Here is a 22,935-nt window from a genome sequence, read left to right as displayed (position 1 = left end):
CTGGCTTAACCTCTTAAGCCCGGAGCCCTATTTTCTGAAAATCTGCCTAAAATACAGTAAATGGAAGATTGCTCCACTTCTACAAGGTCCATTAGCATGTTCTTGGTATCTATGGACATCAGTGAATGTATTCCCAGTGTCAGAAATATTGTGTATATTACTAGGCTTGCTTAGATTGTGATAACCCCCCCCCCCCCCCTGTCACTGGGCAAGGCGGTGTCCTTTCATGACACTGAACCCTATATCTGTCAGGGGAAGAGAGACGAGCCATATATTCATCCCAGCCATCTCAGTTTTGTGAGGAAAAAGGCTGTTTCATAATATGGGCACATGTTGAATAATAGGCTGTTCTTGGCATCTTTTGGTTAACATCTTTCTCTGACTGCATTTCTAAGGTGGTCTTTTTGGGCTCTCAATCTTCTCGCCAACATTACACTAACATTATATTTCTTGGCTGCTCGACAGTTGTTTGATGACTCTGCTTCGTTGACCACGATCTTAAGCTTGATGGGCCCGGTACAGGGCCGAGATTCATATCGCCCCATAAATCATCATACAAAAACTATTTTTTTTTATGAAACAAAGGAGAATATGAATTATGGTTTTTCTTTGCATCTTTGACAGTGAATAACACCATGCTAAAAATGACCAGACATAAGAAACTGCCACTGAGCTCGTTCAGTACCTTCTTGAGATCACATGTAGAAAAAATCTAAGGAAATGAATAAAGGGCAGATGATAAACGTGAGGTTTTGTAGATGCAGTACTGAATTCTGCCATCCGGACACATGCTATTTGAAATATGATTATAGAATATCAGGCCTATAAATGACCTTATTATGGCCAAGTCACACATCTATGGATCAGGCCAAATTTTCTCTTTCCAATGGCAGAGTTCAATCTGGATTTAGTATCACCAGGTATCACCGCCATTTTACATCAGATTGCAACGCGTTTTATAGTTCACAGAAAGGTAGAGGAACTAACTGCGTTCTGATAACGTTCAAGTTTGTTCCACCCGTGAGATATGATCATGGAAAAAAAGCTTGATTTTGATTGACAGGGGCTGGCGTGAGCTGGGAAGTGTAGTTTTTTGGAACTTCGAAAGCCCTGGGTCTCTTCTCATAACGTTATCTATATCCGTTTGTTTCTTACAGTTGGGATTCAGCCTGAGAAGTTGTCTGAAGGTGACGTCTCCAGAGAAGTTGTCTGAAGGTGACGTCTCCAGAGAAGTTGTCTGAAGGTCACGTCTCCAGAGAAGTTGTCTGAAGGTGACGTCTCCAGAGAAGTTGTCTGAAGGTCACGTCTCCAGAGAAGTTGTCTGAAGGTGACGTCTCCAGAGAAGTTGTCTGAAGGTGACGTCTCCAGAGAAGTTGTCTGAAGGCGACGTCTCCAGAGGAGTTGTCTGAAGGTGACGTCTCCAGAGAAGTTGTCTGAAGGTGACGTCTCCAGAGAAGTTGTCTGAATGTGACGTCTCCAGAGAAGTTGTCTGAAGGTGACGTCTCCAGAGAAGTTGTCTGAAGGTGACTTCTCCAGAGGAGTTGTCTGAAGGTGACGTCTCCAGAGAAGTTGTCTGAAGGTGACGTCTCCAGAGGAGTTGTCTGAAGGTGACGTCTCCAGAGGAGTTGTCTGAAGGTGACGTCTCCAGAGGAGTTGTCTGAAGGTGACGTCTCCAGAGGAGTTGTCTGAAGGTGACGTCTCCAGAGGTGGGTTTAACGAGCACTGACCCTCTTGTGAATTGCAGCAGTCATTGTGCTGATGAAATCCAAACTGAAATGCTGGAATTACCGTCAGATTGTTAGTGGTGACTCTCGGTTTTCTGAACATGACCTGGTTGTGACCAGACTGTATCGTCTTCAATGGACTGGGATGTTAACGTCTCACCAACTTCCATCTTGTTTTGTTTTCCTAGATGTCATTTACAAGCCTGAGCTGCCATAGAAGGATGCTCTGTTTGGCTACTTGGTGCTTTTCAAGGTGAGTGTTCATGTTAGCTGTTAGTTTCTCAAACCTTTCGTCTGTGATGAGAACCTGGTATAGGAAGTGCCGTCCGATGCGACAACTGACGAGTTTGTTTCAACCAATTCTTCTGAGGCTTCAAACCTGCACTGGCTGATGCATCATGTGGTATCGTCTGACAGCAATATGTGCGCGCACTGATATTCGGCTAATTGACATTTCCTGTGAAAAAAAGAAAAAATCCTCTTCGTCCCGTTTGTGTCCCGGCAATGATTTCTGTTCGTCCCAAATCAATATTTGATCGTCCCCGGGACGACGGGACATCGTTAGTCTCGAGCCCTGCTACTCTCTCTCCATCTCTCTCCCCCAAAAGTTATCTGCCTGTGCAGACTGTGGGTGACTGTCACTCAAAGCCTGATTTCGGTGATGCTAACCTTGAATCTGACATTTAATTTAAGTTTATGCTAACGTGGAATTCTCTTTCTAGGTGGGGTTGTACTCGTGGTGTGACTATGACGAGGTTCCAACAGTAACTGGCATTTTGCCTGGAAGTCTCATGTAAGTACAGACTTTGATGATCCAAGACTTGTTAAAATATTTAGTTCTAAAAATGATGATTTAACTCTTGACAAGCATATGCCTGAATTTATTGATGTCAACCTTGAGTCTGATAACTAACGGCAAACCAACCAAATCAAGTGACTCTACTAAAACATGATATTGACCTGACCCGTTTTCCTTGTAGATGGATGACCCTTGGTGATGACTGAAGTATACTGGTGGCTGTAACGTAGGTACGCTTTGTCTACCAGCGGTTTGCTTTTAATCCCAGTTCTCAAGCGTATTTCAGATCCTGTGGGGATGGGTTCGCAGCCCCTTATGAATGAGCAATATGATGTCGAGGGGCAAGGCGTTTCCAAGTGCTTTGTTTGACTGGATGAAATGGGGAAACCATGGCCTATTGAAATGTCCTGTTGGACTGTCGACCACATCTAGATGGCTGACATTTTGGACTTAGTTAAAAAACGAAGCCTTCTGAAATAAAGTGTCTGTGGAGTTAGAGCTGCCGCGATTACCGCGGTATCGCTGTTACATCACGCCCACCGCTGAGTTTAGCTGAATACCGCATCACCGCTGTTTTTTATAATAATACTCTCAACCAAAGCAATGCAACGTAACAATTTTGATTGACAGTCGATTCTACCAAATACGTCACACCGCTTTCACCCGCCTCTTCTGTTACCACCAATTGGCAAGCGCATATTCGTTTTTTACTTCCTGGATGTCAGCCATTGATTTGGACGAGATCAGATCTCACAACAAGGCTAATAACGTTAGCTCCCCGCCGGAGTGGACTACCAGCAGGAGTACAGGAGTACTAAACGAGGCATAATGATTTTACTCCCAACGAATGTTATAATAAAAGCCCAACAGACCGCAGAATGGGCACAACTCGGCACGCTCTGAGTAATGCTTGCCTTGCTATGGTCCGGTAAATACGCTGATGTTATTGAACGTGTAACTACCGTACTTTTCGGACTATAAGCCGCGGCTTTTCCCCCCATTTTTCGACCCTGCGGCTTATATAACGGTGCGGCTTATATGTGGACAAAACCCGAAAATCGAAATATTGCTTTTTTTACTGCATTGAAATGTTATTTATCTGTTCCCTTATTTACTTAATACAACTTGTAAATGAGTTAATTCGTGTTATTTGTCCGACAGTATTGTGTCCCAATGGGAGTCATTCTCTGTAGAGGTGGGAGTCATTCTCTGTAGAGGTGGGAACTTAAAGCTCAATATAAGAGACCATGCACCACCACCCACAGAATCGAGAGAGCAATCAATCTGTCAATCCTTTCCGTGTCCGGGCCGGGTGAGGTTTCCCGTGTTGAGTCAAATTAAGCCGCAGGCTCCACTCCTTACATATGGTAATTAAACATTAAAACACATGCGGCTTATAGTCCAGTGCGGCTTATATATGTACACATCAGTCAATTTAGCTGCTGCGGCTTATAGTCGGGTGCGGCTTATAGTGCGAAAAGTACGGTATATAACGTTAATGCCACAAAACGAATGCCTTTGTTAATCATAAGTAGTAACTTTATAATAAGAAGAAGAAGAAAGGGGGGGGGGGGTAACCGCCGGGCGCTACCACCCCTGCCCGCGACACCGAGTGAACGGCGCACGACCAGAGCAGGGTTCCCACGGTACCTGGAAAACATGGAATTAATTTTTTCATTTTCCAGGTATGGAAAAGTCATGGAAACTGAGCAAAAGTGAACACTTACATGGACATTTAAACAGTTGTCCTGGAAAATGTTATTGGATGATGTGTAAAATAGTAATCAAATGAAACTATTGAGCACATAATTAAGATGAGTTTATAAGAACCCTTTACATGTGAACAGCTTTTAGAGCATGCTCTTGGCATCATATCTGGTATATTGGAATTGATGCAGGCAACCTGGTGATATGGACTTTAAAAGTATAGTTTCGGATTGGTGGACTTCCGGAATAATAACCGAGAACCGTTACTCGCGATCTCAATAGAACGGTCAAATACATGCATTTCCCAGCCAACACAGGAGCCTTGACATCTACAGTGAAACTTCTTATGCAAGTAGCTGTGTTTTAACTGTGTGGTAAACCTGGGTGTATCAACGTTAGTTAGTAAGCAGTGCAATCTTGCTAGCTAGCAGCTTACACTAGAATTGTTTAGGTAATTTTTACCTTGCTTTTAAAATACTAGAACTATGTTTGATCCCCTTATGTACTATTTCACTCATTGACTTTTCCTAAAACCTTATTATTCACCACATTTAGGGGAGTTTGTTTTGAATTTGGATTCATTAATGATGGTTAGCAAGCACATGCAGTACAATCTTGCTAGCCAACATTCAGCTTGCTAACTAACTAGCTAGTGTTGGCTAGCTTGCATTGCTAGCTAACTACCAATACATTTTCACATTAGGCTGTGACATTACTTCTATACTAGTTGACATGACCAGTCTAGTCTTGTTCTACTTTGAACTATTTTGTGATTTTTCATTTTTTTTGTTAAATAAATGATACTAATAATAGGAACATTTGGGGTGAGACATTTTTGAAAAATCATTGATCATGACCATTCAGATCTTCAGACTGTATAGAGGAGGAAGAGGAGTGGGGAGGGGGAGGAGCCAGGAAAGCACAGAAGGAAAGAGGGAGGAGGAAGAGGAGGATAAGAGAGTAGAGGATGACGGAGGAGAAGAGTGGAAAGGAGTTAAGAAGAGTAGGAAGAGAAGACAGGAGCGGACACGAGAGGAGGTGTGGAGAGAAGAGGACAGGATGAGAGAGAGGAGTGGAAGAGAGAACATATAATAAGGAAATAAATAATAACACTATTTATGAAATAAATATACAGTACCTACAGACCACCTAGCTCTAGCTCTGTACTATTTAAAAGCACAGTGCAGGACACTCAAAGGTTATCGCACCTCAGAGATGGCAGTGGACATGTATGACAGGACAAAGGCCATATGTAATGGCCTTTGGATTGAGGAACATACTACCAGCCAAAGGGGGAAGCAGAAAAGGATGGACGAGTATGTAGTTGAGTCATCTTGTGGCACAAGCGCAGACCTCAGCTCAGGAGATCAGCTGAGACAGACTGTTCTATCCAGTCCTTGACAGAATGCTGCAAGAGCTTGAGAGCAGGTTCTCATGAGTTGGAGAACAACTTATGAGAGGCATACAGGCATGTTATCCAGCCTCAGACCAGTTTCTCTCAGTGGAATTGCTGCAACCCCTCGCCACACATTACAATATCCAACTACTGCCAGAGGAGATCACAGTTGCAAAGTGTTTCCTGGCCAGGACAGGCAGAGATGCAGTCCCTACTATCCAAAGTGTCTTTCCCTCCTGGATGATGATAATAATAATAATAATAATAATAATAATAATAATAATAATAATAATGCATTTTATTTATAAGGCTCTTTTCAGGACACTAAAAAAAAAGTCCACAAATCGGTGAATGAAAAATTTATAGGATCAAATGAAAACTACTACTTACTAAAAATGGATGTTTAAAAGTACTAAAAACCCAAAAATATCAAACACTAACCAACATTCAGCACCGACAATGGGGATGCTGCCATCTTGAACAAAAAAAATCTTTATTTTTATTCATTTTTTTTTTTTAAAGCTCCGGGGCTCTAGGGGGCCGGGCCAAATGTGGAGGCAGGCCGGATCAGGCCCGCGGGCCGTAGTTTGGGGACCACTGATCTACAGCTTGTTGCATTATTTCATGCATTGATATTATCAATAAGACATAATCTCTTTTTTTTTATCCACTTTTTCTCACATTTTCTATATTTTCTCCCATCCCAATTTCGTATCATCCAATTCAACCCTCCCCTGTCACGAACGCTGTTTCTTGCCTCCCACAAGCCGGCTGCAATGTGGACTAAGTCATACATAGCACAAGTCCCCTCCGGTACTTGAGGTAACAGCAGTCTCATCTTTTCACCTGCGCAGCTCGATCTCTCAGTGGCGAGGAGTAACGCGTGGGAGGCTCACGCTGCCCCCGACACTTCCTGATTCTACTGCGCAGGCGCACCAACCGACCTGTAGGAGTCGCTGTCCACAACGCCCGATCCCCACCCATCAGTTTCCCACCCCCTAATACGGCCAATGTGTATTAGTACGGACGACCAGCTAAACTGAAAGCAAATGTGGAGCGCTGGGCTCAAACTGACGAGCCCAGCGTCTCCAGCATTTCGTGGCGAGTGCCTTGCCCACTACGCCACGTAGCCGCTAATAAGACATAATCTCTAAGCATTTACAATATAGGCTTGACTGGAACATCTTTTAAATCAAGTAAGTAGTCGGGTGTCCTAGGGGGTTGTGTGTGTGAGGGGAGCGGGGCGCGGATGGGGGCGGAAAGCTTCAGGGGCCTATAGATCATCACTTAATATGGTACCTGGAAAATCAGGAGGTAGCATGGAAAATGTTTTCAAGGCAAGCGTGGGAACCCTGCAGAGGGGAGACTTCGAATCCGTGTTTCACTTTCAATAACGAATGCGTCCTTGCCGAATCCCAAACAATATTCATGCTGAAGTCATCCTCTAAAGATATACATTTAGACTAGAGGCAGGTTATATGCTACTATTCGCTCTGCCTCGAGCCTCCGACTCCCATCTCTCGGCACTACAAGACTACTAAAAAAACAAAATGCATTCAACATTTTTATTTGTTTTTTTGGTAATCGCGGCGGTAGGAAATATTTAGCAAATTTGTGCGGTAAGGAAAACATCAATACCGCGGCAGCCCTATGGAGTTTCAGAAATACATTTTAAATTCTATGTGGACGTATGGCTAGTCTACTGCAGTCACTCGTTCCATCCACTACAGTGCAGTTACAATGATGATGAACTTAGCTCACTTTGAACCAATGTGAAACGACAACGAACACCTGAGTAACTGCATCCAATTTGCTTAAGCATTAAGAGACAGAGTGCCAGATGTGTACAATAGGTGTGTATATTTGTTTCTTTCATTTGCAAAGTCTAAAGAGGTGGTGGTTGACTTTATTTTTTGACAGGCCTTGCTGTTTCTCTCCAGGCGATTCCATGGTAAGTTTGGTCTTTGAATTACAAACATTCTTATTTGGAAAGTAATTTGTCTGAAATTGCATCTTCTATATTGTGCATAGCTTTTTTGCCAACTTGAAGAACTAGGGCTTATCAAAATAAATGGTTTGGTTCCGGTTAGGGATGTCCCGATCACGTTTTTTTGCTCCCGATCCAATCCTGATCATGTGATTTTGAGGGGGGGAAATGTACTTTTTTTTAATTCAACAAACATGACCATGTTCACGTCTTAAACTCATACTGAGGCCTTAGTTTTGGTTTTAAAATGCATATCATCATTAATTTATTTATTGTCACACAGAGCAGAAGAATTTTGTCAAAACAAACCAATAGTATCCAGCTGCAGAACGGCAGACCAGCCACACGCATTTCCTTTGATTTAATGATTTATGTCAAGGATTGCAATGCCTCGCTTGAATGAAGTTAACTTTTCACCTGGATAACGTCAACATTCAGGGTGAATGTAATGTGAGAAATTGGGATAAAAAATATATATATATATTTTTTTTTTTGAGTGTGTGGCTGGTCTGCCGTTCTGCAGCTGGATACTATTGGTTTGTTTTGGCAAAATTCTTCTGCTCTGTGTGACAATAAATAAATGAATGATGATATGCAATTTAAAACAAACTAAGGCCTCAGTATGAGTTTAAGACGTGAACATGGTCATGTTTGGTGAATAATTTATTTTTTTTAATTTTTTTCGATCCCGATCTTCGGAAAATCACGTGATCGGCCCCGATCATGTGATCGGATCGGCCCCGATCATGTGATCGGATCGGGACATCCCTAGTTCCGGTTGCCGACCGACCCTGCCGATTTTTTTATCCACTTTTTCTCCCATTTCTTCTATTTTCTCCCATCCCAATTTCGTATCATCCAATTCAACCCTCCCCTGTCACGGACGCTGTTTCTTGCCTCCCACAAGCCGGCTGCAATGTGGACTAAGTCATACATAGCACAAGTCCCCTCCGGTACTTGAGGTAACAGCAGTCGCATCGTTTCACCTGCGCAGCTCGATCTCTCAGTGGCGAGGAGTAACGCGTGGGAGGCTCACGCTGCCCCCGACACTTCCTGATTCTACTGCGCAGGCGCACCAACCGACCTATAGGAGTCGCTGTCTACAACGCCCGATCCCCACCCATCAGTTTCCCACCCCCTAATACGGCCAATGTGTATTAGTACGGACGACCAGCTAAACTGAAAGCAAATGTGGAGCGCTGGGCTCGAACAGGCAAGCCCAGCGTCTCCAGATTTCGTGGCGAGCGCCTTGCCCACTACGCCACGTAGCCGCCCCCGACCCTGCCGATTTAGGTGCGACCCAATTTATTTTAGGAGTTAAAAAAAGATATATATATATTTTTACAATAAAGTTTCATAAAAATCTTAGTCAAACCTTTAGTATTATGGATATTAAACATGCTGGCAGATTACATGCATCCATGTTGTCGTGAACATTTTAAATAAAGAAATTCCCTATCCATAGTCGCCGTGAGAAAAATGTAATTAAATAAATTCCCTACCTACCCATGGCTGACAACCAACTGGAACCAAACAATTTATTTTGTTAGGCCTAGTGCTGTGTTGGTAAAGTAACTCTAATTGCTGTACAGTTAATTTGCAGTGTTATGCATTCAACATGGTTGAAGTTACACACTGCTTACATAATCCACCAGACCAACCAACCAACCATTCAATTGAATATATAAACTGTTTTCAGGACTCTGTAATTTCAGATGACTGTTAAAATAGACTACAGGTGGCTCGGAATGATGAGAATTTTCACAGACCTGTTCTGAATGACAGTGAATGGACTTTATTTTTCTGACGCGAGACACTTGCAAAAAAGAGTTTGTTGAACCAACTTTTGTAGTGAAATGCTTCTCCTGTCCTTGCTATCGCAGTGCTGGCAGAACACTGTGTTGCAACATTTAAATGCCTCTTATGTCTCCTAAAACATTGATTTATTAATGTAGTGGTTGACTCTTGTATCTTTCAGGCCTTGCTGTTTGTCACTTCCAGGCAATTCCGTGGTAAGTTTGTCTTTTGCGTATTGTAGAATTTATTCAAGTGCGTGATGATATTCTTATTTGGAATCTCGTTCGTCAGAAATTCCATGTTGAGAATCTTTCATATCTGATATTTTGGAAAGTTGTTCAATCTTGTGTTTGAAACGCATGCTGAATCTGAACTAGTGTCCCTCTTCGACAGCTGAGGTGGTGATGCTCTATTGTACCAACCTGGTGGTTCGATGGCCGTAGTGGAACATGCAGGTGAGGACTTCTATTTGGTTTCACCATACTGGTCCACATGCATGGTTTTTGAAAGGGGCATGTCATCCATGATGTAGCTGAACTGGTCTTGTTCTGGCAATCATCTACCTGAGCTGAATTTAGCCTGGACACAATTCAATCTCATTAACTTGAGACTAGATTTAGCTATTCAGATGAGTTCCCCCTTAAATCCTCTGGTGTAATGATGAGATACTTTTGGAATCTCGTTCGTCTGAACTGCTGTTGAGAAATGGAATTTCTGACATCGGAGGTCTCGTATAACTCTTGGAGCTAAAGTCTTTGGTGAGACCTGACCACGTTGTCTGTGTTTAGGTTACCTGCCTGGTGCTTTGGGGTTGAGACCATCGGGCGGTGATGCATGGCTCAAAGGAAGGTGAGTTTGTCTGGTTAATCATTTTGACCTCTCGCCACTGTTTATTCCCCCCCCAGAAATCTAGTGCACATGAGTGAAGAGGAATAAAGTGTGAAGAATTGTTCTTAACCTGTTACACCCTAGCCCTATTTTCTGAAAATCCAAAGTAAATGGAAGATTGTTCCACTTCTACAAGGTCCATTTGCATGTTCTAGGGACATCTATGGATCCCAGGGAATGTATTCCCAGTGTCAGAAATATTCTGTTACTAGGCCTGAGTAAATTGTGATAAAACAAAGGAGAATATAAATTATGATTTCTTTGACAGTGAATAACAGCATGATAAAAATGACCAGACATGAAAAACTGCCACTGAGCTCGTTCAGCATCTTCCTGAGATCACGTGTACAAAAAATGTAAGCAAATGAATAAAGGGAAGATAATTAAACGAAAGGTTTTGTAGATGCAGTACTGATTTCTGCCACATGGACACATGCAATTTGAAATATTATTATAGAATATCGGGCCTATAAATTACATTATAGCCAAGTTGCACATCTATGGATCGGGCCAAATCTACTGTTTCAAATGGCATAGTTCAATTTGGATTTAGTATCACCAGGCATGCAGCAAGAACCATGAATGAAATCTACTGTTTTTTATTTTGAAGACCGGTCCGCCATTTTGAATCGGATTGCAACGCAGATTGTTGCTAAACGTTCACAGAAAGGTAGATAAACTAACTGGGTTCTAATTTATGCCAATAACGTTCAGTTTTGTGGTAGATGATAAAATAAGATAAATAAAAAAGCTTTTGCTTGACTGAAGCTGGCATGATCTGGGTAATGTCGTTTTTCGAAATGTCAATGCTCATTGAGCGCTCTGCATGTCCTCCTCATGACTACAAACAACATGGCGTGGCAGAGCTTTTACCGTCTATTCGCTTGTTTATGAATATATTTCCTGAACTGATATTTCACTAAACACTTTAATCTATTGGTAAACAAACGTATTGCTGAAAATATACACTGACTGCTGTTTTGACAGGATTAGGGTCTTTACTCTTGGCTACATTTGAAGAAAAATATACGCAATATTAATCCATACGGTCTGTAGACATGACGTGTCATCTGCGGTCTGCCGACGGACCACTCGGGCTAAAGAGGTTAATATATTGCGGTCCACACTAAGTTGAGACAATTTTGCACATATTTGAGAATAAATTGCCATGTCACACCTGATTCCTCAATGATGACACCTGCACGTGTCTTACGCCCAGCGCTAACACCAGAACCTGAAAAGGTGGACCCACTGGAGTTGCCAGGGCAACAAGGGGAAAGCCTGTTGGGGTTACCAACAGTCTGAGTGGGAATTTACTAGGCTGTGACACAAAATGGCTGCCCTAGTAGTGGGAATAGCTTGAATGACTACTATAATGACTTTGGATTTTCTTTTCAGACTGTTCCAATCCTTGACGCTTAAAAACCAAGAGTGACCATTTGAGGTTAGTATTGTCAACTTTTGACCACAATTTAAAGGAACACACCAACATTATGGGAATGTATATAATATTCTGGCTGCACCTTAGCCTAGCTTAGCACAATGAATGGATGTGAACCGTACCATTAGCCTAGGCATTGTCCAACTAACGCCTCTCCTGAAGTTTACGCTAGGCTAACCCTTACGGTTTGCTTCTTTGTGCTAAGCTAAGCTTGCAGCTGGAATCTGGATAGCTTTCTACTGAACACACGGAAGGGAAACTGGTATCCATCTTGTGTCTCTGGAGAAGACTAACGTGTTGCTTATGGGCAGGGCTTCTCAAGGTTGATGGCTGAAGGCCTCATAAGGGAAGTTCTACCTTTCCTGCTGACTTGTCGTACAGAACTTGTAACTCTTTTACGTCAGCTAAAATGTAGATGATGCTGGGATGCTGGAAGTGATTAAGCATCTACTGGTCAGTCGTGGAGTATCGTCTCCTCCTTAGCCAGTCTAGGAACCCTCTTCTATTGGCCCAGTATGTCACTGAGAACCCTGAACTTCAGGTGTAAGGTGACTATTGGAATCCTGAGAAAAGAGGGTACTGGTGGTTGGGCAATGACTGAATCTTAGGCAGAGGTTACACCTTTCGTATCATCTTCGTATTGTTTTCTTATGCGTATCGCCGCGACGTCGTGCGCCTGAGTCACACTTTTGTTTTTTTTTCGTTTTTGTCAGCCAAGCACACTGATGTAGTACACTGCCAAAGCAGTAGGTGGCAGTAGGTGGCAAACATGAAGGCAATTTCAACCAATCAGAACGAATGTGCCAATACACTTCCTGGTGGAAGCTCCAGCAAAGAAATGTCAATAAGGCAGGCGCCTATGCCGCGCCACCATCTTGCTTGCTCACTCAATGCAGCAATTCTTTTTTCAGCAAAGCCTAATAAAAGTGCAATAAACAAAACGGATACATTCACTGTGTTCTGCCTGTCATTTGTTGATGAAACAAAACTAACATCAACACAAGTGACCACCAAGAGCAGATAGTTTAGTCTAAAAACGATCGGTAGCATTGTTAGCTGCATGCTAACGTCAATGGAGTATGCCATTATAACAATATAGCATTGTGGCTAGAAGCTAACGTTAGCTCACGCTACTTAGCCAGCACGAAACTGATGATATCGCGAGCTATCAGTAGTTAGATAACATTAGAGACAACGCTGTGTGTATTAAACAAAGGTGAATAGATGACTGGGCCATTTTGTTTAATGCTTGTTAAGTTGAAAGAGGAACTCTGAGCTAACGGGGTCTGAATCCTGATAGCTCACGTTAGCCAGTTCATGCAATCGGTAATGCTAGCAGAATGAATGGATGTAAACTTTATTTAACATATTGCATATGGGTACAATACAATACGGCTCAATACAAACAATTGTTAAGGGAATGCAGACTGTTGTAGCTTGGACTGGGGTCCTTATAACAATAACTTGACAACACATGGTAGCTGAAGCTATTTGGGACACGGAGCTCTGTCCCAAACACACACACTGTACACAGGAAGGGCACGCAGATGGTATCTACTGCGCATGGGCGTTTTCGCAACAACTGCTCCGTGCTGACTACACGCTGTATTCCTGGCGTTTTTTTTGCGTATCTCCAAACGCAAACACAATTTTGCGTTTCAGCCGTATCCACAAAAAAACGCCAAAAAACGCGTTTCTGTGTAGATAGGACATGATACGTCGTCAAAAACGTATAAAAAAACGCCAGGAATACACTAGTCTAACCTCAGCCTTACTCTGATCCCATCCCAGTGTTGTTAAAGCCCCCACCCCCTCAAACCAGAATCCACATTGGATCCTAAACACCATGGACTGGATGTTTTGTCTCCCTGTAGATCCTTCGGAGTGGTGGCTTTGAGCCTCTCCCGGCTGAAGTGAAGCACCAAGCTGGTGGTTATGAGCTGAGATCCAAGATGCTGTGTGGCCTTGTTAGAGGATGTCTTCCAACAACTTGAGGTGACCCTGAAAGCTTACTGGCTTATGTTGGTAGTACTTGGTACTAATACATATTTTTTTGTATCTTTTTCTATTTTTCTTCCATCCCAATTTAGCTGTGCCAATTCTCCCCTCCCCTGTCTTGAACGTTGCTCGCATATGCACCCCACTGGCCTGTTGTAGGGAGGATAGAAGCCTTGCATCACATATCCCCTCCGATACATGTGGAGGCAGCCTGTCACATCTTTTCACCTGCCAGCGCGGACCCTCATTTGGCGAGGTGTAACGTGTCAGAGGCTCACACTACCCCCGCCATTTTCCTGTCTCTGCTGTGCAGGCGTCCTCCAACCGACCTGTAGGAGTCGCTGTCCACAACGTCCAGATTACCACCCATCGACTTCCACCCGCTAACTCTGCCAATTGAGTTAGTATGACGGCAGGCCCAAGCCGGAGGCAATGCTGACAGCCGGAGTCGAACCCGGTGTCTCTTGCGTTGGTGACAAGCGCAATGTCCGCTGCGCCACCCAGCCGCCCTACTTAGTACAAACACAAGGCAGCAGGTACATAATTAGTACCAAGAGTGGAACGGTTCACAAAATCCACGGTTGGGTTCGTATCACAGTTTTAGGTTCAGTATACGTTTTTTTTTTTTATTTATAAAAAATATATGTAACACTCCAAAAATACCATACATCAGCATAAAAATCCAACTTTTCACTTATTCTCAAGGACGTAGTCATGCAAAAACTTAAAGAATGAGGCAGTTTGACATCAGACACATTATTTTGACAGTGACCGGTTAGAGCTAGGAGAGATGTTGGTACAGCAAGAGGGGAGGCATTGCGGATTGCTTCTCATTTATTTGGTAAAAAAATAAAGGTTTATAGCGGTTTGCCTTAAATAATGTTTGGCACACAGATCGAACTGACTGAAAAATATAGGCAACATTTGTCAAAGTATTAACTTGGTGCAAACAAACAAAATAATTAAACCTTTCTATTTTTGTGGCCACATTATAGACAAAGGCTATCAACAGTATGCATATGCTCAACCAGCACTAGACTTTCTTATCAAAAAGGAAAAGTCTGTTATTTAAAATAAAAAAATCGTGTGTACTAAATTATATATTTACTTTTTAATTGCATGAAACATTATGAAGTATTCTCTTATGCCGCTTTTCACTTCATGGTACCTAATCAACTCGACTCTCTTTTGCTTTTTGAGCGTCTTAGTAGCCGTATTTGAAGTGACGTCACACAAGGAAGTCAACAGTAACACTGTTGGAACCTGGAGAAGCCCTGAAGATATAATATAAACCAACAGCCAATAAATGTGAAGTTATCTTTGAACCTCTGTCTGCCTCGTCAATATACCCCCCCCCCTTCCCCACTAATGGAACTGGTGTCGTGGAATCACTTCGCTGTGAGTGTTTCTATGGTTAGCTTGCGGCTAACGTTAGGTAGCTTAGCTCGCTGCAAAATGTTTTTTTGTATTTTTTTTCTTTTATACATACATGCATACATGCATACATACATACATACATACAGACAGTAACACAGGACCCATTTCAACCCCCTCCCTTCCATAATAATTTAAATTGACATTCATGTACACATACTACAATAACAAACAAATACAGTTAAATGAATTATAAGAAATCATAAAAATAAAAAACCCTCTTCGTCTTCTCTACCCTCATCTGCTTTCCCCCCCTTCCTATCCCTAACCAGCGCGCAGCTAACTTAGTTACTGCCTCTGCATCCCAATAACCGAACAATACACACATGCCCCTAACCGTGGATGTCGTACCGAACAGTGCACGGTTCGAATGCGTACCGTTCCACCCCTAGTTTGTACTCATGACTATAACCTGCTCGGAACAGATTTGAGATTAAATAGAATTTCTAAAACTGGACCCGTTGAGCAACATTCTGCGACGTATCTTCAAGCAGTCTTCATCCAATGGTAAATTTATATAAATGGGCAACATGGTTATTCTTTCGAACAATATTGACAAACTGCGTTGTGAATCTTAATTATGATTTCATCCCTAATGGGCAATGGCTGTTGCCTTGTATTTATTTTCTATTGGGTTACTTTTAACACTTTGGTTGCCATGGGTTAAATTCATGATATACCATAGGTTGCCGGCTATATTTGTCTATGGAGAAGTACCCCTTCTTTGCATGGCTATAACTTTTTAAATTCTATTGCTACATTGCCATTATTAGGGCCCATTCAAAGTCCTATATGTATTGTTCATTGTTTAGCAACGTTAAACTTTTTCATTCACATATTCATAGTAAAGGGTCTAATGTATAAGTATGTTTTCATCTCTTTCTGCAGCTTTCTCCAGAACGTGATCTATAGCCCCAAATGCATTATATTGATGATGAAATAGTTTTATGGCAATCAGCGCAATATAAAAACGTCCAACTAGACGTACTTCTAGAAGTTACTACACGTCATCTGATGTTGACCGGATGGGCGAGGGGGCGTTTATAATTCCGTGGGCAGCGTTATACCAATCATCTAATGTGGGTCAAATATTGATAATAGCAGTTAGTATCGAAGACGGTAACTTTACACGCTAAAACTCACCCCAGTCTCCGCGCGCCGTTGGGCGATCATCGTAGAGTAGAAATTTTATCATTATGGGATCTAGATTTACCCGGTCCATTTCCAGCTTGTATAATGGTATATACGTCCAAATCATGTTGTTTATCGAGTTATTGGCAATCGATCGCTATGTAGTGTGTCGAGATCGAGTCCCGGAACCTATAGCTAGTGCCCGGAAGTAATACTGCCGACCAGAACAATCTCCGTAGCACTTCCTGTTAAGCGATTGCGCCGATCGGCCACCAGATGGCGCTCCTGAACCGCCAGAGAGCTCAGTGGGTCCTGCTGGTGGATCTCAGGCCAGCGGAGGGGAAATATGAATCCGATCGCAGATTTTTGAAATATTGATATAAGGACGCTGTAAAGCGTCCTCCGGCAACTTGAGCATGGCCGGGAATGACGCTGTAAAGCGTTTTTAGGCAGTCAAAGTGTTAAGAATAAAATGTATGCTTTTCTGGTGTTAAAAAGCGACTGCACAGTGCAAGGTGCCCCACTTCGACATGCTGCCTGGGAGAAGCGGTAATCGAACCGTGAATCTCTGGTTTACCAGACGACTGCTCTACCTCCCGAGCCACTGTTGCCCCCTAGTGGGATGCAGGAGATGATGCCCATGTCGTCATGGGGAATCTTTCCTCCACTACAGTTATCAGACCTTACTGCTCCTGTTGGTCCAGTATGTTGCTGAGAACGCTGGCCTGTGCCTCAGGTGTGAGGTGACTTATTGGAATCCTGATGGACGCGTGTAAACTGGTGTTGGAGCAATGACTGAGATACCCCTCTGATCCTCCTCAGAACCACAATTCTGCAACAAACTATTGTAAATCAACGGATTGTCCTGCAGTGCTTCTCATGAGAATCTAATGCACTATAACTAGAATCTGCTGTTGTATGCACGGTGATGCTTTCTAGTCTAAATAATTTTAAATGTCTTCTGTTGACACGTGCAGATGGGACGGTCTGTCTTGAGAGTTCCTGTGGTCCCGTTTTAACTGACTGGTATGTGATGTGTTCTCATTCAGAAATATGTGGTAGTGAACTGTTAAATGCAAACCCGTTAAGCATTTTGTAGCATTGGACACTATTAATATTTCACATTTCTATCTTTGAGAAGTGATGAGTTTCTATTACCGCCCCAGTCTGAAAATACATGACTGATTGGTGTCTCTGATCCAAGACTACTAATTAATGGCACATTGTTTGACCATTACATTGTACTAAGAGAAATCTCTTTCAGGTCTTGTGATTCTGCTGGTCTTTGGCCTCCAACAGCTGACAAACTGGGGAAACGGCAAGGTGTGTTTTTGATAATGCTTCTTGTAAAATATTAAGTTGGGAAAGGTTAAACTCGTTTGCCAATTTGCTTCAATGTTTGCTTGTATTAAATTGACTGATGTAGCGGTTTGAGAATTTTTTAATAAATGTTACACTCCTGTTCTTCCTCCTGGAAGTGATGAGTTAATTAGTACCGCCCCAGTCTGACAATTCATGACTGATTGGTCTAACCTCTGATCACAGGAATTATTGCATGATGCTCCCATCAGCCATTTGTTCTACATTAACACATTCGGGGCCAGACCCGAGAAAAGTCGGGTTAACTCGCCATGCTCTGGGCGCCAAACCCGAGAAGTACGGAGAAGCGATTTTCAGACGCCGCTTCTGTTCGTGCATGATGACACATATAATATCGATAATCTAGCGTCTATTTGAAAAATGTATGAACAAATGATCTGTTTCGTGCATGTTGACTTGAAGCAACTCACTGACGATCAACGTGTTATTTAGATCCAATGCTATTATATTTTAAGCACTCGCAACTTGTGACGAGACTCGTCTTCAATGGACTGGGATGTTAACGTCTCACCAACTTTTGTTTTCCTAGATGTCATTTACAAGCTTGAACGACCATGAAGGGATGTGCTGTGTGTCTACTTGGTGCTTTTCAAGGTGAGTGTTCATGTTAATCGAGTAACTCTGATGAAGAACCATATTAAGTTCAGTGGAACAAGGTTTTCAAACGTTGTCTAAAGATGGTAAGTTAGTGTTGTGTTCATTCATAGTTAAAGACTGTAGTGGTTTAGTAGTTTGTGATTTATCACACTCCCAAGTGATTTAGATGAACTTGACAACTGCAAATGCATGGTCGTCAAACTTTAAAACTGACTTATGTGGTTCTTCACTGAAAGGGTTACATTTTTCGTTCCTCAAACCTTTAGTCTGTGATGTAAACATGAAATAGGAAGAGTCTGATGCAACACTGACGATTCTGTAACTTCTGAGGCTTCAAACCTGCACTGGCTTCTATGTGAATCATATGATCACCTTCATAACGTTCGTTTTGTTTCTTACAGTTGGGATTCAGCCTGAGGAAGTTGTCTGAAGGTGACGTCTCCAGAGAAGTTGTCTGAAGGTGACGTCTCCAGAGAAGTTGTCTGAAGGTGACGTCTCCAGAGAAGTTGTCTGAAGGTGGCGTCTCCAGAGAAGTTGTCTGAAGGTGACGTCTCCAGAGAAGTTGTCTGAAGGTGGCGTCTCCAGAGAAGTTGTCTGAAGGTGACGTCTCCAGAGGAGTTGTCTGAAGGTGGCGTCTCCAGAGGTGGGTTTAATGAGCACTGAACCTCTTGTGAATTGCAGCAGTCATTGTGCTGATGAAACCTAAACTGAAATGCTGGAATTACCGTCAGATTGTTAGTGGTGACTCTCGGTTTTCTGAACATGACCTGGTCTTGTCCTCGTCTTCATTGAAATGGATTGTGCTGTTTCTCATCAACCTCTTCCATCTTGTTTTTCAGATTTGCTGAATGCAAGCAGTCGGCTGTAGAAGAACCTGTGGCCAGAATAAGATGCACTCTATTACAACTTGGTAATTATTAGCCCATCCTAGTCTCGCCATCTGTAGCTTAAACTCTTTCTCTGCCATCAAATACTGTGCTGATGAAATCCAAACTGAAATGCTGGAATTACCGGCAGATTGTTAGTGGTGACTCTCGGTTTTCTGAACATGACCTGGTTGTGACAAGACTATCGTCTTCAATGGACTGGGATGTTAACATCTCACCAACTTCCATCTTGTTTTGTTTTCCTAGATGTCATTTACAAGCCTGAGCTGCCATAGAAGGATGCTCTGTTTGGCTACTTGGTGCTTTTCAAGGTGAGTGTTCATGTTAGCTGTTAGTTTCTCAAACCTTTCGTCTGTGATGAGAACCTGGTATAGGAAGTGCCGTCCGATGCGACAACTGACGAGTTTGTTTCAACCAATTCTTCTGAGGCTTCAAACCTGCACTGGCTTCTGTGTGAATCATATGATCATCTTCATAACGTTCGTTTTGTTTCTTACAGTTGGGATTCAGCCTGAGGAAGTTGTCTGAAGGTGACGTCTCCAGAGAAGTTGTCTGAAGGTGACGTCTCCAGAGGAGTTGTCTGAAGGTGACGTCTCCAGAGGAGTTGTCTGAAGGTGACGTCTCCAGAGAAGTTGTCTGAAGGTGACGTCTCCAGAGAAGTTGTCTGAAGGTGACGTCTCCAGAGGTGGGTTTAACGAGCACTGAACCTCTTGTGAATTGCAGCAGTCATTGTGCTGATGAAACCTAAACTGAAATGCTGGAATTACCGTCAGATTGTTAGTGGTGACTCTCGGTTTTCTGAACATGACCTGGTTGTGACCAGACTGTATCGTCTTCAATGGACTGGGATGTTAACATCTCACCAACTTCCATCTTGTTTTGTTTTCCTAGATGTCATTTACAAGCCTGAGCTGCCATAGAAGGATGCTCTGTTTGGCTACTTGGTGCTTTTCAAGGTGAGTGTTCATGTTAGCTGTTAGTTTCTCAAACCTTTCGTCTGTGATGAGAACCTGGTATAGGAAGTGCCGTCCGATGCGACAACTGACGAGTTTGTTTCAACCAATTCTTCTGAGGCTTCAAACCTGCACTGGCTTCTGTGTGAATCATATGATCATCTTCATAACGTTCGTTTTGTTTCTTACAGTTGGGATTCAGCCTGAGGAAGTTGTCTGAAGGTGACGTCTCCAGAGGAGTTGTCTGAAGGTGACGTCTCCAGAGGAGTTGTCTGAAGGTGACGTCTCCAGAGAAGTTGTCTGAAGGTGACGTCTCCAGAGAAGTTGTCTGAAGGTGACGTCTCCAGAGGTGGGTTTAACGAGCACTGAACCTCTTGTGAATTGCAGCAGTCATTGTGCTGATGAAACCTAAACTGAAATGCTGGAATTACCGTCAGATTGTTAGTGGTGACTCTCGGTTTTCTGAACATGACCTGGTTGTGACCAGACTGTATCGTCTTCAATGGACTGGGATGTTAACGTCTCCAACTTTTGTTTTCCTAGATGTCATTTACAAGCCTGAGCTGCCATAGAAGGATGCTCTGTTTGGCTACTTGGTGCTTTTCAAGGTGAGTGTTCATGTAAATTGAGTAACCATGTAAAATAAAGAACCATATCAAGTTCATTGGAACAAGGTTTTCAAACGTCTAAAAGATGTGTTTTCATTCATAGTTAACCTCTTAAGCCCTAGCCATATTTTCTGAAAATCCACCTAAAAATAAAGTAAATGGAAGATTGCTCCACTTCTATTACCGGTAGTTCCATTTGCATGTTCTTGGTATTTAGGGACATCTCGGAGAATGTGTTCCCAGTGTCGGAGATATTCTGTTACTAAATTGCAATGAACCAAAGGAGAATATAAATATTCTTTACCAGACATGAAAAATTGCCACTGAGCTCATTCAACACCTTCTTGAGATCACATGTACAAAAAATCTAAGCAAATTAATAAAGGGCAGATGATTTTAACGGGAAGTTTTGTAGATGCAGTACTGAATTCTGCCATCCGGACACATGCAATTTGAATATAGCATATCAGGCCTATAAATGACCTCATGGCCAAGTCGCACGTCTATGGATCGGGCCAAATGGCAAGAGTTCAATCTGGATTTAGTATCACCAGGCGTGCAGCAAAAACCGTCAATGAATTATCTGCTTTTTTATAATGTAAATTTCTCTTTCATCAGATTTCTTTTTTGCTAAAACTTTCACAAAGGTAGAGAACTGCGTTCTAGATTATGGCAACGTTCAGATTTGTTCAACCCTTGAGATATGATCCTGAAAATAAAGGGGGGCAGGCGACTGAAAAAGAAGTCCGATGATTGACGGGGGCTGGCGTGAGCTGTGAAGTCTAGTTCTTTATTCGAAAGCCCTGGGTCTCTTCTCTCAAAAGACTACACTCAAGTTAGCTTGCGCCAAATCCTCGTATCTAGGTGCCTTTTCCCCACTCCATGCCCTGAGATTTCTAAACTCATATTTCACTAATAACGGTTAAAATCATTTGTAAACATAGTGCTGAAAATCAAATTGACTGGGTTAGTCTTACATTTTGGGGGGGGGGGGGAGACGCAACATTAATTCATACATTCTGTAGAGATGGATTTATGGCGTGATATCGATCTCCTACCGGTCCCTGACCGCTCTGGCTTAACCTCTTAAGCCCGGAGCCCTATTTTCTGAAAATCTGCCTAAAATACAGTAAATGGGAGATTGCTCCACTTCTACAAGGTCCATTTGCATATTCTTGGTATCTAGGGACATCTATGGACCTCAGTGAATGTATTCCCAGTGTCAGAAATATTGTCTATTACTAGGCTTGCTTAAATTGTGATGAAACCCCCCCTGTCACTGGGCAAGGCGGTGTCCTTTCATGACACTGAACCCTATATCTGGCAGGGGAAGAGAGACTAGTCCATATATTCATCCCAGCCATCTCAGTTTTGTGAGGAAAAAGGCTGTTTCATAATATGGGCACATGTTGAATAATAGGCTGTTCTTGGCATCTTTTGGTTAACATCTTTCTCTGACTGCATTTCTAAGGTGGTCTTTTTGGGCTCTCAATCTTCTCGCCAACATTACACTAACATTATATTTCTTGGCTGCTCGACAGTTGTTTGATGACTGCTTCGTTGACCACGATCTTAAGCTCGATGGGCCCGGTACAGGGCCGAGATTCATATCGCCCCGTAAATCATCATACAAAAACTATTTTTTTTTAATGAAACAAAGGAGAATATGAATGATGGTTTTTCTTTGCATCTTTGACAGTGAATAACACCATGCTAAAAATGACCAGACATAAGAAACTGCCACTGAGCTCGTTCAGTACCTTCTTGAGATCACATGTAGAAAAAAATCTAAGGAAATGGGAAGATTAAACGGAAGGTTTTGTAGATACAGTACTGAATTCTGCCATCCGGACCCATGTAATTTCAAATATTATTATAGAATATGAGGCCTATAAATTACCTTATTATAGCCAACTTGCACACTGTGGATCTAGTGTTGTAACCTATCGTTGTGTCTTCAGGGGTTGGAGGTCGTGGGAGAGGACGGGATGCTGTCGCTAACAGATTCTCCTCCCAGGGAATGGGGTGAGTTTACTGTTTACTGTCTGTCCTCTGGATGAGCTCTGTAGTACGGGTGTAATGGAACCTAGTCTATCAATATATATATATAAACGTTAACCCCGTCACCGCTGCTACTAAACCGTCTCAGAGGAAACACTCGTAGTTGTACGTTGAGATAATGATGGTTACAAGCACATATCTGAACTT

At 42.6% G+C, this 22,935-nt stretch overlaps 1 long non-coding RNA gene across 1 annotated transcript; it reads left to right on the top strand.

Annotated features, from left to right (window-relative positions):
- The first annotated feature begins 1,482 nt into the window (after positions 1-1,482).
- LOC311232228 lies at positions 1,483-19,183 on the top strand. Its single transcript, XR_014619933.1, has 15 exons — positions 1,483-1,706; positions 1,913-1,977; positions 2,447-2,517; positions 2,705-2,753; positions 7,547-7,577; positions 9,592-9,625; positions 9,804-9,865; positions 10,199-10,259; positions 11,697-11,742; positions 13,614-13,734; positions 17,280-17,328; positions 17,567-17,625; positions 18,212-18,276; positions 18,681-18,922; positions 19,119-19,183. It is a non-coding gene; the product is annotated as an uncharacterized lncRNA (long non-coding RNA).
- The last annotated feature ends 3,752 nt before the right edge of the window (positions 19,184-22,935 follow it).

This window comes from Notolepis coatsorum, assembly GCF_963971535.1.
Source record: "Notolepis coatsorum genome assembly, chromosome: 1".
In the NCBI taxonomy this organism is placed as follows: Eukaryota; Metazoa; Chordata; class Actinopteri; order Aulopiformes; family Paralepididae; genus Notolepis; species Notolepis coatsorum.
This window is presented reverse-complemented; position numbering and strand designations above follow the sequence as displayed.